Raw genomic sequence first — 14,678 nt, 5'->3', positions numbered from 1 at the left:
TTGGGGTGAAGGGGAAGAGCTTTTTGTGTAGCGACGTGAGGAGTGTTTTTAAGAGGCAGAATTGTCATCTTGGCAGGGCTCCTACGTGTGTCATTGATCGGGAGGGAGTATTAGCTGGGCAGCAGTTAATGTACTTAGCGCCCAAGTGAATGAGGCATGCTCTCTAAAGAGAGCCAGTGTGAGTTATGGCGTGATTAGCGAGTCTTGGCTACTTTAGGTACACTGATGGGATAGTAAAGATGGGCATTAGCGCGTGCAGCACTGCTAGTGTCGGTGCAAGGGCTGCAGTCGTGGATCCACAACGGGCTGTGGGGTGAGGAATGCTTGTGGTCCTTAGCTTGGGCTTTGGCACTTGTAGGAAGTTGTAAATAATGGGGATGAAAAAGAATTCCCAAGTCTTCCAAGTTCCTCCTTGATTTCTTGGACAACTTGCCTGGTTTTGGATAAAGTTTGGTGGAACCTCAGCCCTGGAGCTGGCTGGCAGTTGGTGAGCTTCTGCTCTTAGACTTGGAAAAGAGAGCAAGCAATATGACTTCAGGGACCCAAGGGGGCTTGTTTTTCCTGTGTCCTTCTTTGATTGCTTCATTTTGGGTTTGTGGCAGAACTTGGATGGTGGTTTGTTTTAGGTTGAATTTTTGTTTTGTTTTTGCAGAAATGACCATTGTTTTCACCTAAACTAGCCCTTTTGACTATGAGCTTCTGGACCGTTTCCTTCTCCAGGTCAGGACTTGGACCTGTTCTGTGCTTAACAAACAGTTTTGGGTTTTCCTAGTTTAATTTAGGCTTTTGGTAATAGCTTTGGGTGTCCTTGGTATTGTTCATGCTTCTCTGTGGTCTAATTTATTGTTATGGATTAAATGTGGTGTTCCGCCTTGAGATCTTCTCACTTTTTTAAGAAATGGCCTCGCTTTTTTAAAGTAGCGTTATTTACCAGTTATTGGTAGTGGTGCTTGGGCTGCTGGCGCTGGTACTTTGGATCTGTCTTGTATGCAGAGACTTTCTTACCTCAGTTCCTGTATTAATTCAGTTTGAGTATTTGATATATGAGTATCTCACTGGATACGCTCACCCCTTAGACACCAGATCTGCTGGACCAGTTCTTATAAGCTTCAGATCCCCGCATGCTCAGCGACATTCATGATGCTCTAAGAAATCCAGGTTTGCTCAGTCCTGGCTATTTTTTGAGGTCAATGTTCATTGTTTTTTAGGTTGATTTACAGTGGCGAGAAACAAATCATCAAGCAGCAGTGCATGGGAGGTGGAGGACTGGGAGAAGGATGTATTCTTAAATTGTCGATTTAAAGCTTCTGACTTAAACCTCCTCCTGTATGTCTTTAGTAACCAGGTTTAAAGTTCTTAAATCTTCAATTATTGGGTGATTCTAAGGGGAATTTGTGGTGGGTTTGCATCCGTCCTCTGATTTTTAAATGAGACTATTTCTTCCTGTAATGGCTTTTAAGCTGTTGTGCTTTTACCTTGTGCAGTATGAACCTCCGAGGTGCTTCGGGATGGCTCTGCCCCATGCAGGCTATATGTTTCTGCCAGGTGTGTCTGTCCTCGTCTGTCTGGTCTGGATGAGTAGTGCAGGACCAAGAACTTGTCCAAGTCCTGGACAATGCCCGTGTTTGTTGCCCCCAGCAAGGCAGGTGAGGCAGGATCATATATAGATAAGGGCTGCCTGTCCTGGAGGAAGCTTGTTTTCCTCTTGCTGCTGTAGTTGAAGTGTTTCTGGGTTCTCTGACGACACGAAACTCGAGTAAACCATGCTGTCAGCAGCTTTCTGCCAGCCCAGGCTGTGCCATCGCTCGTCACATGTGGATGCTCTTCCTGCTGCCCCGCAGGGTGCTGCTGGGCTGCCTGGGCAGCACAGTCTGTGCCGGCTCTCTCCACCGCGGGAGCTGCTCCAGGTGTTCCTTGATGCCCCTCCTGGTTCATGTGGGCTCTGAAGAGCGGTAGAAAACCCGCAATTTTCATCCCTGAAGTTATGAGCTGCGTGGGAGTTCCCCATGGCGTGCTGGAGAGCAGATGGGTGTTGAACTGACAGTCGGCAGCCGGGAGCCTCGGGTCTGGGGCACAGGGATTTCTGGTTTTTACAGAAGAGTTATTGGTCTGAAAGGTCTCTTAATCATTTGTAGGAGCTTCTGTACAAACATCCAGGTAGGAAGTGGTGCTGCGTGCGTCCAAACTGGTTCCCAGCAGCTAAGAGGGAGCAAAGGCACAGCGGAGGGCAGGACTCGAAGCCCCCGGAGCCACGACGCTGGGATCCCGGCTCCCCTGGCGCTGCGGCACGGGGCTGCACACCCCCGCTCAGCTGCGTGGAGTTGGGGTTTAAAAACGCACCAGGGGTGAAATGGGGCCTGCTTGTTGGGATGCTTTTCTCAAAGGAAACTCCCTAAATGATTGCGGGGATTCATCCTGCAGCGGGCAGAGGTGGGGGGGGTGGGGGGGGTGGGGAGCCTTTAAGGAAAGGGGCTCGTTGCGCTGACCCAGAAACAGCAAAACAGCATCTTGCTTGACATCTGCTAAATTTCTTACAGAGTTGGCTGGAAAATTACCTCCTCTTCCACAACTTTCTTTTTCCTACTGAAACTAAGAGCTGGGATATAAAACACTAGGTGATGAAAAAGAAGGGTCGCTAGCCTGGGGTCTCAGAATAGACCATCACTTCCTCCTCCCCCCCTCCCCCTTCCAGCTTCCAGGAATGAACCAGACTCACAGTGTGAAACCCGCAGGGCCCGGCAAAAATCCCCCGGGAAGGGGCTTGGGTTGGAAATGTGGCTTCCCTGGAGAAGCTATGGGAATGCCGGACCCGTGGTGCTTGCCTGGGCTTTTTGTAGCCCCCCGGCAGGGAGCGGGGGCTGTACCCGTTGCCAGTGAGCTCTGCTGTGGTGGGAGCTTCGGCTGTGCTGTGTGTGCGGCACCAGCGGCTCTTCAGCTCAACTGACCATGGGCAGAACGGCCCTGCAAAATCACAGCGCTGTGCTGCTGAAATGCTTTTTTGCAGATTCCCCTTTTCTGAACTGTTTTGTTACAGAATAAAGTGGGGCAGCCGAGGAGGCGTGGGGTCCCTGACTTTCAAACTGAGTTTGTTGAGCAGTGGTGAGATGAATTTGTGGCTTAAATCTCTTCTGTCGAAGTCTTGCTGATGGCTTTTACGTAACGAGCGCTGCTGATGTGCCTGCTCAGACACCTCTATCGCAGCGTCCGTGCGAGAGGCTCTTGTGCTGGATGTGCTGCAGAGAAGCTGCATAGCAGCCAGAACCCTCTGGGAACGCTTCCCCTGGGTGAGAAAACCCTACTGCCTCCCTGAGGTTCCTCCAGACCCGTACCTGGGACCAGAGGAGCCCAGCAAGGGCTGCAGTGGCGCTGGCTCCTCCACGGGGAGCTGCGGTGGTGGCCAGGGTCCCCCCAGCTGCAGCAGGATCGCTCCTCAGGGTCTGCTCCAGCATCTCTGCTGCTCCAAAGCCCATTTAAATCAGTGGATGTGTTTCTACTGACCATTATGAGCTGCGGAGAGCCCCTCGGAGCTAATTAGTAATAAGAGGATGCCAATTAAACGCTGCTCCCCGGGCTCTACCACCGCTTTTCCGATACTGCTGGGTTGGAGAGGAAGGTAACAAAATGGAGCTTGGTGCATATGTGTTTCATCTGGAGAGCAGGAGAAGGGTGGAGCTGCTTGTTAAATGGCCAGCAATGCAAGTTTTAAAAGGATTTATGTGTGCGAGATAAAATCATATCCTAAAGGCTGTCTCAAAGCCTCCGTTAAGGTGGAAAAGGCTTTCAAAGGTTAGAACTCGTTTCACTGTGTTTTCCCCCTTTTGGGTCACCCAAAATTTTACAGGTACAAAAGTTGAAGCTTTATTTGCTCTATAGCATTTAGCCTAAGCAGGAAGAAAAAATGATTTCCACTCCCAAAATTAGGGTGCTCGGTTGTTCTTCTATATAACCTGTGGGATTTTTGGTAACAAATTATTTTCTTTATACCTCAGCAGAGTTTAGCGCAACTTTGGTTTAAAACCAGTGCTTATAAAAGCCTAAAGTTTTAAAGGCAGTTGCATCTGTTCCGAAGTATTCTTTTTTTCAACACTTGGGTCCTTTTTCAGAATTAACTGCGTTTAGTGTTCTTGTTACCCCATACAACAAGCTGATGCTCTTCCAGAGAGGGCTTACACCAGCTAAAACTGGTGGGTATTGAATAGACATCAAGAACCAGGCGGCTAATTAGAGATAAGAAGAGTTTATGAGTTGCTACAATGGGTACCTCTGCCATCAAAAAGTGCTGCTGAGGGTGGAAGGAGGGGAGGAAAGCTGCGACCCGCCGATGCTGGGTGCGGAGCGGTGGCGGAGCTGGTGGCTTTGGTGTCCAAGTGCAGAGGATGGCTTGCGCGTTGGCTGCCGTGCTGAACAGTGGCAGAAGTGAGCATTAGTGTCCGACGCTTCAACTGGGGCAGCATCTCGTGTGCCGGGTGGCTGGAGGGGACGGAGCCTGGCCGAAACGTCTGCCTACCTTCAGAAACACAGTCCCTGAACTGCGGCAGAGGTTAAAGAATACTAGTAAGAGGGGTGGGCTGTCGGTGCTAGCACTGCCGGGGAGACCGGGTTAGCGCGTCCTTCAGCCCTGAGTTTCCCACGTGTTGGGTCACTTTTTACTCTCTGGAGTAAACTTGCTGTTCACTCTCTAGAACCCAGAGAGGTGAATTGCCCTGTCTGTGGCCTCGCTGCTCTGGGCAGGAGCAATTTCTAACCTTTTGGGGGTAACCCCTTAAAGCCAACTTTTTTAATAACTTCATATGTGAAAAGTAGCTGAGATGGTAAAAGTGCCATATATCATTCATGTAAGCACGGATAACTCCGTTCTCACTTTCCCTATACAAAGCATTTACGGTAAGTGAAACTCAAGCTCTTTTTTTTCCCCTGACATAACACTTCACTGTATGTAGAAGCCCCACAAAATAATAATAAAAAAAAATAATAATAATCTTTGATACAGAGCTGTTGCTCCGAGTTTCTTTCTAAATGGTACCACTTTTGTACGTGTTGCGTCTGGGCTCCACTGGACTCAGGAGCCGTTAATCTTCCTGGTGTTTTCTTCCCTGCGGCAAATGAGAGACAGATGTTCCCATCTGGAAAGTTTGCTCCCGCCACCGTCGGTTTGCTCGGAGTCGGAGGATTTGGAGAGCCTTGCAGCAGGCTGAGACTTTTAAGAACTAATTTTTCTGTGATTGTGATAATTGCCTGCTTGATATCTGTAACAGCTTTCATTTTTCATTCAGAGTGCTTTGGCCTAATAAGTAAATAGTGTGGAGGAGTAAATATTTCTTAATATTGTAATAGGAGTGGATGACTTAAAAAAAAAAAAAAAAAAAGTGATTTCTGTAACTTTAAATGGAACAATGAACTAATGAAAAATTAGCAAAATACTTTAGCAGTAACTAATCAAATGAATTAACGAGCATCTCTGGCTTTGCTGGAACACAGCTGCCCTGTGCAGACCCAGGTTATGATGCTGGCCAGGGAGGTCTGAGCAACCAGAGGTTTTGGGGAGGGGAGAAGTGTTCCCCCTGATCCCCAAAGCGCTTCCCATCCTGAAACTGAAACGCTGGCTGCTCTGTAGGCTTTGGTTTCCAGGAATATCTTCTGCTGGGATATATTCCAGGAGCAGATCCCTCCCTGCGGGCTGGCTGGCTCTGATGGGACAGAGCAAGCGGCTGGTGAGGATGAGGAGGGTTCCCCACCCTGGGGCACGGCAGGCTCCCCGGCGGTGCTCACCGCATCCCTTTGAGACAGCCAGTGAGCAAAAGCTGTTGGCAGGGACGTCAAGAGATGAACTTGGGTCCCCAAAACTTATTTGCGTGGGCATTAGCGGTGTGGGAAGGGAATTGCTATGGCGTGTTGGTAAGAGCAGCAACAGCTCCCAAGTGACTGCCGCACTGGGTGTAAGTGGTTTTTAGGGCAGCTTTCACAGTCTGAGTAGCTATTCCCTCGCTCTGCTGTGGAAAAGGAAACAGGAGAATGGGGGTACCACCCCAGAGTGGTTTGTTAAAGCACGGTAGTCCTTGTAGAAGCAAGACAACCAGAATTTGAGGGCCCTGATGTATACTCCACACCGGGGGCTGTTGGAGGCAATATTTTTGGGGATGGATCCCGCACTTGTAGGTTTGCACCGCTGGTCCTGGTGTGAGTTTGTGGACCAAGAGGAAAGCAGTGCTGAGGAGGTATGGATGCCGTGCGGGTGGGTTTGCACGGATGGGTCTGATGCGGCTGAGGCAAGGGCAGAGCCGGTGTTGGGTGGGAATGCAGCAGAAGAGAACCTGTGCTGCCGATGAGTTTGTAGAGTCAGGCACATTAATAGGGTTTTGTAAAAATCACTGAAGGGCAGGGCAGATAAAGATCTGCAGTCTGCCTTCAGGAATAAATTATTAATCTTATTTCCCTTATTAACTGCTTTCTGGACTGGTTGCGAGCGATAACATACTTTGCTCTTTCAAGTTCTTCTATCTGAGTTTCACATTGAATTGAGATTTAAAGTGAAACAGCTGTGTGTGGGAGAGGAATAGATGGCAATGGAGATACACGCGTTTATTTTTGATTTATAAAATGCCTATCCCAGGCTCAGCAGCTCCCTCCTGTCTGATGCGAGGCTCTCCTGCGAGGTGCCGAGTCCTCTCCACTCCCACAGCATCTTACAGCTCAGGAGCCTAGATGTGCTATAAAACCAAGCTACACAGGGTAAAAATAGGCTGATTGCATTTAGTGGAGGAAGTATCCATACAGTAACATAAGTTACCCGCTGCAACAGATGCTATAGTATTATCTTGGCCAACTCTGTGCCTTGGCGTGGAGGGAGGAGGATGGAGAAGGACCTCAGCTGACCAACATTTGCTGCTGACCCGTTTATGTGACATGCTCGTGTCTCCCAGTTCTGGTTGTAAATTATCATTTATTGACTCGAGCAAAGGGAGACCTCTGCAAACCACCCTATGTGCAAATAAATGTCAATATTTATATAGAAATGTAATCTTGACTGCAAACCTCTTAACGTCTCCCTCACCACCAAATTGGGGCTAACCCAATCATCCTTTCCCCCCCCTCCGAAGACTGCTGTATGGGCTGCCTTGTTTCCGATGCTTATCTTCAGTCTCCCCCCTCCATTGCTCTTTGATGCGGTGATGCTGCAAAAAGATAAAATACCGGCTCTTTCCTCAACGATGTGATTTCAGTTGGAGCTTGGGAAAAGCTGTCTGGAAGCAGGTGATGGAGGGATTGCAGTGGAGTAGCAGTAAAGAGCATCTTCTGGAAGTGATATGATACTCTTGCTTTGCATGTAGATAACCTCTCATCTGCATGCCTTGGAGAATGGTAAAGGTGCTCTACAGATGGCTTAGAGCCGTCAAGGGGAGGGAAAGGCAACCTTAGAGCGGAGGAAAGATGTTAATAAAATTTAAATGTAATTCTTCCCATTTCTCAGTTCCTAAATGTGAAAAATATTAGCTTGGTGGAGACTGAAAACAGATGGTGAGCAGTTGGAGCAGATAAGCATGTTATTCAAAATAAACATTCGCCAAAGCTGGGGAGGTGGCGAACCATATTTCATTTCACCCTATTTACATTATCAGGTCAGGTTCCACTGATGCTGCCTCTCGTTTGCATTCAGACTATCAACAGGGAACCCTGCGACGCAAGCCAACTGCAGCGCGTCCTTTTCATCGCAGACGCGGTTGGGCTGGAATGGTGGATGAGTTTGGGCCATTTCCCTGGCTTTTTCTCCAGAACTGTATATTGAGCTAGTTATCTTAAAGCAGCTCTCCTGGCCTGTAGGCAGGGTCCTGCCTGCCACTGGAGGGGGCACTGAGGTGCGTCCTTTGTTTCCCCCTTTGAAATGGTCTCTTTATCCGTTTAGACAAGCTTTGCGTTGTGTTAGCTTAAACCAGAGGCTCTTAGCCATGCAAACGGTGGGCAAAAGAGCCTCTAGGACTGTTTCTAGGAAGGGTTCGTCTTGTTGACTTGTAGGTGATTTATAACTCATGCCTCCGGTCCGAGTGTGAGGTGGTAGGGCCAGTGGAAAAAGAGATGTGTCTGGAGTGTGGCTTATCTCCCTTGCAATGTTTTGGGCTGGGCAGAATCGCCTTTGAGAGCATGTTGGCCCCATGAATGAGCTTGGACCCGGCTGCTGGGTGACCAAAGACTTAACCTTGGCTGCTGCTGCTGGGACGATTCTCCAGTCCCTTGCTCTCAAGAGGCAGGTATGAATTTTGGGCTCTTAATTTTTTGAGGTGAGGAGTGACTTTTTAGGTTATGAGCGTATTCTGCCTGTTCTAGATGAAAGTCAAAAACATCTGCTCTGATTAAACCTCTTCTTTTCGTATGAAACCGTTACACGCTTTTATTTCTGAGACTCTGAACCACTGGGCAAACCCTCGTACACAGTCTTTTGTTCAAAAGATGTCAACTAAAACCAAAACTTTGTTAATTTACAGACTTTCAATTAATCCACTTAGTGGTCAAAGCCTTGTTGACAAGGTCTGATTTTGAATCTGCTTTCTCTATGCCGCAAAAGGGAAAAGCAAACCCCTACCTGTGCGTACCTGCCAGATATGCAATGCTGTCTCATGTTTAATTTGTTTTTCTCTTATTTCTTCCAATATGTTTCATGTTTTGACTTCTACGGAAAGCTGGAGTGCTTCGGTCTGGCAAACGGGTTTGTGAGAAGCAGTTCAGACTCTGAGCAGCTTATTCATAAATGGGATCCACAAAATCACTCCCAGGCTGGGCAGGTTCCTCTTTCCTTCCTAACTCTCACAACAGTGAATCTAAGGGGAATCCTACGCCTGCATCAGAAATGGCTTGAAGATATCGATGTTCGTGCTGTATGCGCCGTTCAAAAACCCAGCCACAGATTTGAATCCATTTCCCATGAGGGAGGAGGAAAGGCTTTACTGTCTTGAGCTGTTAGTGGGGTTTAAGAGCCTGCACGTACTCCGTGTGCTCAATCACAGAGGTTGCTAGATGGTGTTAAATAGTGCCCATGCAGATGCTACCGTGTAAATTCATATAAAGCTTTCTGCACCATAGCAGTGGCTCTTCCGCTCTTCCCTTGCTGTTGGCAAGCTCATGGCTCTGCCATCACAGCCGGATCAAGGCTTTCTCTTGAGCATCATCCTGCAGAGTGGAGCGCTGCCACCCTCGGGCACTTCATCACAGCCCATCACCTCTTCAAAATGCGACTGTGCGTACAAGAGACGTAACTGGGAGTCACGGCCCCAGCAAGGATGGCAAGACAAGTTCACAATCCACTTTTTGTTAGTAAATATGAGTCTCCCGTCTTGATATTATTCTGCCGTCTGTCGGAACTGTATGTCAAACTTTGGGAAGTGGACAGGGAGAAGACCGTTCGTGTCTGTCTGATCCCGGAGGTGTTCATGGCTGTCTTCTCGGGTTCCTTATCCTGCTTTTGGGAGAAGGTAACATCCAGTTTTTCTCATGCAGTGTTTTTATTTCTTTTCCATCACTTAGTTTATTCTCTAATTTCCAAAGACATGTAAGGATTAATTTAAATTCCGGTGTGCTTGAGATACCCTCTCGCTTGTCACCTTTTTTTTTCTTGTGTCTTTTGCCTTTTCTCAAACCCACAGGCATGAAGAGATTCATAAAGTGGCTTCTTTATACAGTTCATAATGCAAGTAAATGCTAGCCGTTCTTCAGAGGTTACCTATCACAGCAACACTCTCTTTGTACTGAACACCGTAGGCAGAAGAGAATAAATATGATGAAATCTGTCTCGAGTGGGTGTTGAAACTGTCCCTTCTACAATGTGCTGCTGTGTTGGAGAGCTGGAGCCTTGGTGCCCTGGGAGCGCAGGAGCGGGACTTCTCCAGGGACCAGTTGAGACCCCAGGTTTTCTCCTGGCGTGCTCTCCTCTTGTCTCACTTAGCTCTTTTTCTGTTTTCCTAAGAAAATGGCCAGCTGCACTTAATCTTAACATATGCTCCTTTTTAATTTGTTACGCTAGGATGAGAACTGGAGCAGCAAAGAAAACGCAGCACATACTGACAGTCAACATGGAGAGTCAAATATAACCGGGGCCTTTCGGTGAGTCGCTGTAGAGCAGAGGGCTGAAGGCTTTCAGGTGTATTCAAAGCTCTGGGGCTTTCTAGTCTCTTGCACACCTGGGCTCCTTAAATGGGACACGCAGATATATAGGGCGCGCAGCATAAAGTGCTGTACGGCTACAGCTGTCCTTACCCAGACGGAAGCTTCGCAGCATCTGAAATCTGTAACTCCGATCGCTGTGAAATCTGGTCCTCAGGCTTCATCGGCTTTTGGAGAAGATGAAATTCTTGCATGGAGCCAAGACTAAAACAGCATCTCTGTGCTCAGGTTTCGTTTTACTCTTGAGTGAATCGTCTTCCCAGGTGAAATTCCAGTGCGTTCGAAGCGGGAAGGCAGCTCTCCTGCCCAGCTGGGTGGCCACGTCGCTGCCGCCTCTTTCCCTGGTTAACCTTTGCAGGTTCTGGGTGGAAAGCTGAGCGTCTGTCACTGCAAAGTTTTGATGTTTGGCAGCTCGATGGCAAAAGTGTTATGCCATAAACACCTTTGATCTGTGTCCTGCAAGAACCGCTTGAAAGATAGCGACACAACAGTTGTAAATGTTTCCCAAGTCCAAGTAGGGTTTGGAAGGAGGTGCTTTTGAAGGAAAACCCAATGTTTCCAGTTTAGGCAGATGTCCTGCTCTGACTATTCAGTCATTGACAAGACTTATTATTCTTAGAGCGTCATCCGATAATGTCTTACAGCCCTTGACACTCTAGCATGATGTCAGATGACTGATCCAGTGGAGTGACTTGCAGGCATTTTGAGGAGCATCCTCTGTGTGCATCTGGAGGCAGCACCAAAATGTTGCCACTGGTGAGCCAGTAAACATTTCTGAACAGTGAAATACAGAATAAAGAGGCCAGGAAGGCGGCGTTTCTCCAGGGACCATCTCACTGGCTCATTTTTACCCCAGGTCAACTCAAGGCTGACTCAAGTCCTCTTTCGCAGTCTGGTTTGCTCACTTGACTCTCATTAAATGAATGTGTTTAGGCTAAAAAAGAGGAGTTTTAGAAAGATGTTTTTTATCTGCGTTTATAGATGCCCCGGGTCATTAGCAGGAAGCTTTTAAACTTAGCAATCCTCTTTGCTTCTTGTCTGTCGGAGTGAGCTCGGAAAAGAAGGTGTTGGCCTCTTGTGGGCTTTGGTTTTGGTGTCTCATGCGGTAGCCCAGCAGTAGCTGGTTTTATTTTGGGATTATAAATTCAGTGTGACGTTTTTCCTCCCCCTGTAAATTAACCAAATTAGTTCTGCTGTCTTAACGTGCCCTGGGAGAGTTTTAGGAGGAAAGAGAAGAAACCTTAAGGCTTGGTTTCACGCTCCATTTCTCCCAAGAGCACGGCAATATCAGGTTGGCCATATACACCTGGGGAAGAGCGTTTCATAGGAAGGGGGTGAAGAAGATCAAATGAGGCGGGGGGGTGGCAATGTGCTGGTTTTGGGGGTGTGCGGTAGGAAGGGGCTAGCAGCAGGCAGGGAGCGACGCGATGCGATGCTGTCCATGGCACACCTGCAGCTGGGCAGGCGCGGAGACGGGCAGAGAGCTTGTGAGAAGAGCGTGAACCACGTCTCGTGTCTCTGTCTGTGGACGATGAGCAAACAGGTCGTGGTTCTCACGTATGAGCTCACGGTTTTGCAATTATTCCCGTGTTCTGAGCAAACATGTTTCCATCCCCTGATGGCTGTCAGGCGGCTGGCACCGAGTGGTGGATAGGCACAATTAGTGCTGTTTTGATTGAAAAAAAATTGGGTCGTTTAGCAACATTTCCCTTCCCTGCTTCGGTGAGTGAATTCAGACTTTTCGTGCTAGAAACACCCCTAACTTTGTGCACAAACCCGGCTTTTTGACTATTTTGCTGCATTTATTTTGAGTGGAAGGAATGGCAGGGGTTCGTCTCCTCCTGCTCTTGCCAATGAACTCACCTGCTGGAGTAGGTACCCGTGTGCATGGGTGATGTCCTCTTCCTACATCAATGTCGTCGTATTCATGCGTGCGTATGACAGGGAGAGTCTTCATATCAGCGTTAAATCATCGGAAAGTTGGAACAAATGTATGTCAATAGTAGTTCACAGTATTATATTAATATGGTTATTATATGTTAAAATTAATAGTGTGTTTGGTGGGTCCCCACTTTGTTCATGAAAGTAAAGCCTAGAAATACTTTTTTTTTTTGGGGGGGGGGGGGAGGGGGAGGGGGAAGCAGGTTTAAATAAAGATACAAACTTCCTGCCATGGAATTATTGTGGACGCAGGTTTTATAGCAATTCCAGCCCCACCACTGTAGTTATTCTGGCTGCCCTGAAATGGCAGGAAACCATAGGTTTTCAGCATGTATTCATCTCTGCTCCCCCTTCCATAGCTTGTCCTGCAAACAGGAAAAAAAAAAAAAACCAAACCAAAACTAGGAAAAAAGCTAGGAATAACGAACTTCATTTGTTACCTTGCTGGCGTTAACGATGCCTTGCCATAAGGAAAATAAATGAGCCAGCTCGTGCCTGGCGCGTGGTGGTAGAGCAGGTGCTGGTGGCTCGCAGAGCAGATTCCAGACCAGCGGCATGAAGGGCTTGGGTGCCAGTTCGCTTCCTCTCTGCTCTCAAAGGCAGCATCTTTGTTGTCAGGAGTTGCAAAGTAGCAGGTTTTGTGGTTGTATTTCAGTGCAAAACTTTACCATCTATTCGGTGCTTCCCTGCTTTACGGGAATACAGCATTTAATTGCTTTGCCAGACCTTGAAAGTGGAATGTCTTACAGCTGATAGATATTTGTAAAAACTGGATTACAAATTAGATTGTAATCCAATTTGATTAGATTATAGCATGTGTTTTAATACCTTTCCTCTTCGGTGTTGTTTGTGGACAACACCAAGCAGTGTGGAGTGGTTGATGGGCTGGAGGGAAGGGATGCCATCCAGAGGGACCTGGACAGGCATGAGAGGTGGGTCTGTGCCAACCTCATAAGGTTCAACAAGGCCAAGTGCAGGGTCCTGCACGTGGGCTGGGGCAATCCCAAGCATAAATCCAGGCTGGGCGGAGAATGGATTGAGAGAGCCCTGAGGAGAAGGACTTGGGGGTGTTGGTGGATGAGAAGTTCAACATGACCCAACAATGTGCGCTGGCAGCCCAGAAAGCCACCCGCATCCTGGGCTGCATCCCCGGCAGTGTGGCCAGCAGGGTGAGGGGGGGGATTCTGTCCCTCTGATGCGCTCTGGGGAGACCCCCCCCTGCAGTGCCATCAGAAGGACATGGACCTGTTGGAGCAGGTCCAGAGGAGGCCACAGAGATGCTGCGAGAGCTGGAGCCCCTCTGCTGGGAGGAGAGGCTGGGAGAGTTGTGGGGGTTCAGCCTGGAGAAGAGAAGGCTCTGGGGAGACCTTAGAGCCCCTTCCAGTGCCTAAAGGGGCTCCAGGAGAGCTGGGGAGGGACTCTTGATCAGGGAGTGGGGCCATAGAGTGAGGGGGAACGGTTTTACACTGGAAGAGGGGAGATTTAGATTAGATATTAGGAAGAAATTCTTTACTCTGAGGGTGGTGAACCCCTGGCGCAGGTTGCCCCGAGAAGCTGTGGCTGCCCCATCCCTGGAGGTGTTCAAGGCCAGGTTGGACGGGGCTGGGAGCAACCTGGGCTGGTGGGAGGTGTCCCTGCCCAGGGCAGGGGGGTTGGACTAGATGGCCTTTAAAGGTTCCTTCCAAACCAAACTATTCTATGATCCTGGGTGATGCAGAGCCCCCGTGCACGTGTCGCTTTTCAGCAGTGCCCCCTTTGGCCGTGTCACCGAGTAGTGATGTTTGCTTGTGTATGAGCTCCTATATCCAAAGCGGTGCACTTGGCTGCCACCCTGAAACTCCAGCAGACTTTTCTGCTCGCCCAAAGCTAACGGCTACCTGAGAAAATCCACCAGTCTGAAGCGTGGCTTGCTTGCGCTGGAGAGAGGTGAAAGATGAGTGCCTGCACCTCCCTCGCCCCCCAAGCCGGGGTGCAGGTGGGTGCACTGGGAACCCATTGGTGTTACTGCACAGGGACATGCTGGAGCATGGTCACAACTCGTTAGTGAGCTAATTGAATGAGGTGAGCGGTGGCCTGAGGATCAGGGAGCGGTCAGCATGTTCTCAGAGGGGCGATTCACTTTGTCATATCATCCGGTGTCGTGAGCTCAGCAGCCAGGCAGGTGCCAGAGCCACCAGCATGGAGCATCCATGGTGGTGTGGTGTTGGTTCCCATGGGAGCTGCGCTTTTGGAGATGCTCAGGCTTTGTCTGCTGAGCTGTCTGGTTTTAAAAACCAAAAAACCAAAACCAAACCCTTGAAAAAAATCCCTCATGTGCATAAGCACATATTTCCTCCTTTTCTCTCGTTTTCCCCTCAAGATGCTTTCTGAGGCTGATTTCAGCCAAACTGGAGCCAGGAGTGCAGCCGCAGTATTTGGCTGAGCTGGGAGAGCCTTGGGCCCTCGCGACGGACCCTCAGAGGCTGAAAAAGCAGCTGCGGTGTGAGCTGGCGCTGTATTAGACACTAGAGACTCCACACAGGGGAGAGGGTGTGAGTAGCCAATGTTGGCTCATTTTTACAACGCCGTGACGATTTTGGTTGCTTGCT

At 48.8% G+C, this 14,678-nt stretch overlaps 1 protein-coding gene across 1 annotated transcript in view; it reads left to right on the top strand.

The window, feature by feature from the left end:
• CBFA2T2 (CBFA2/RUNX1 partner transcriptional co-repressor 2) overlaps window positions 1-14,678 on the top strand; it is a 67,047-nt gene that overhangs the window by 33,771 nt on the left and 18,598 nt on the right. The window lies entirely within an intron of this gene.

The sequence above is a fragment of the Vanellus vanellus genome (assembly GCF_965231255.1).
Source record: "Vanellus vanellus genome assembly, chromosome: 15".
NCBI lineage: Eukaryota > Metazoa > Chordata > Aves > Charadriiformes > Charadriidae > Vanellus > Vanellus vanellus.
The sequence above is the reverse complement of the archived record's forward strand: the minus strand, read 5'-3'. Positions and strand labels throughout refer to the sequence as shown.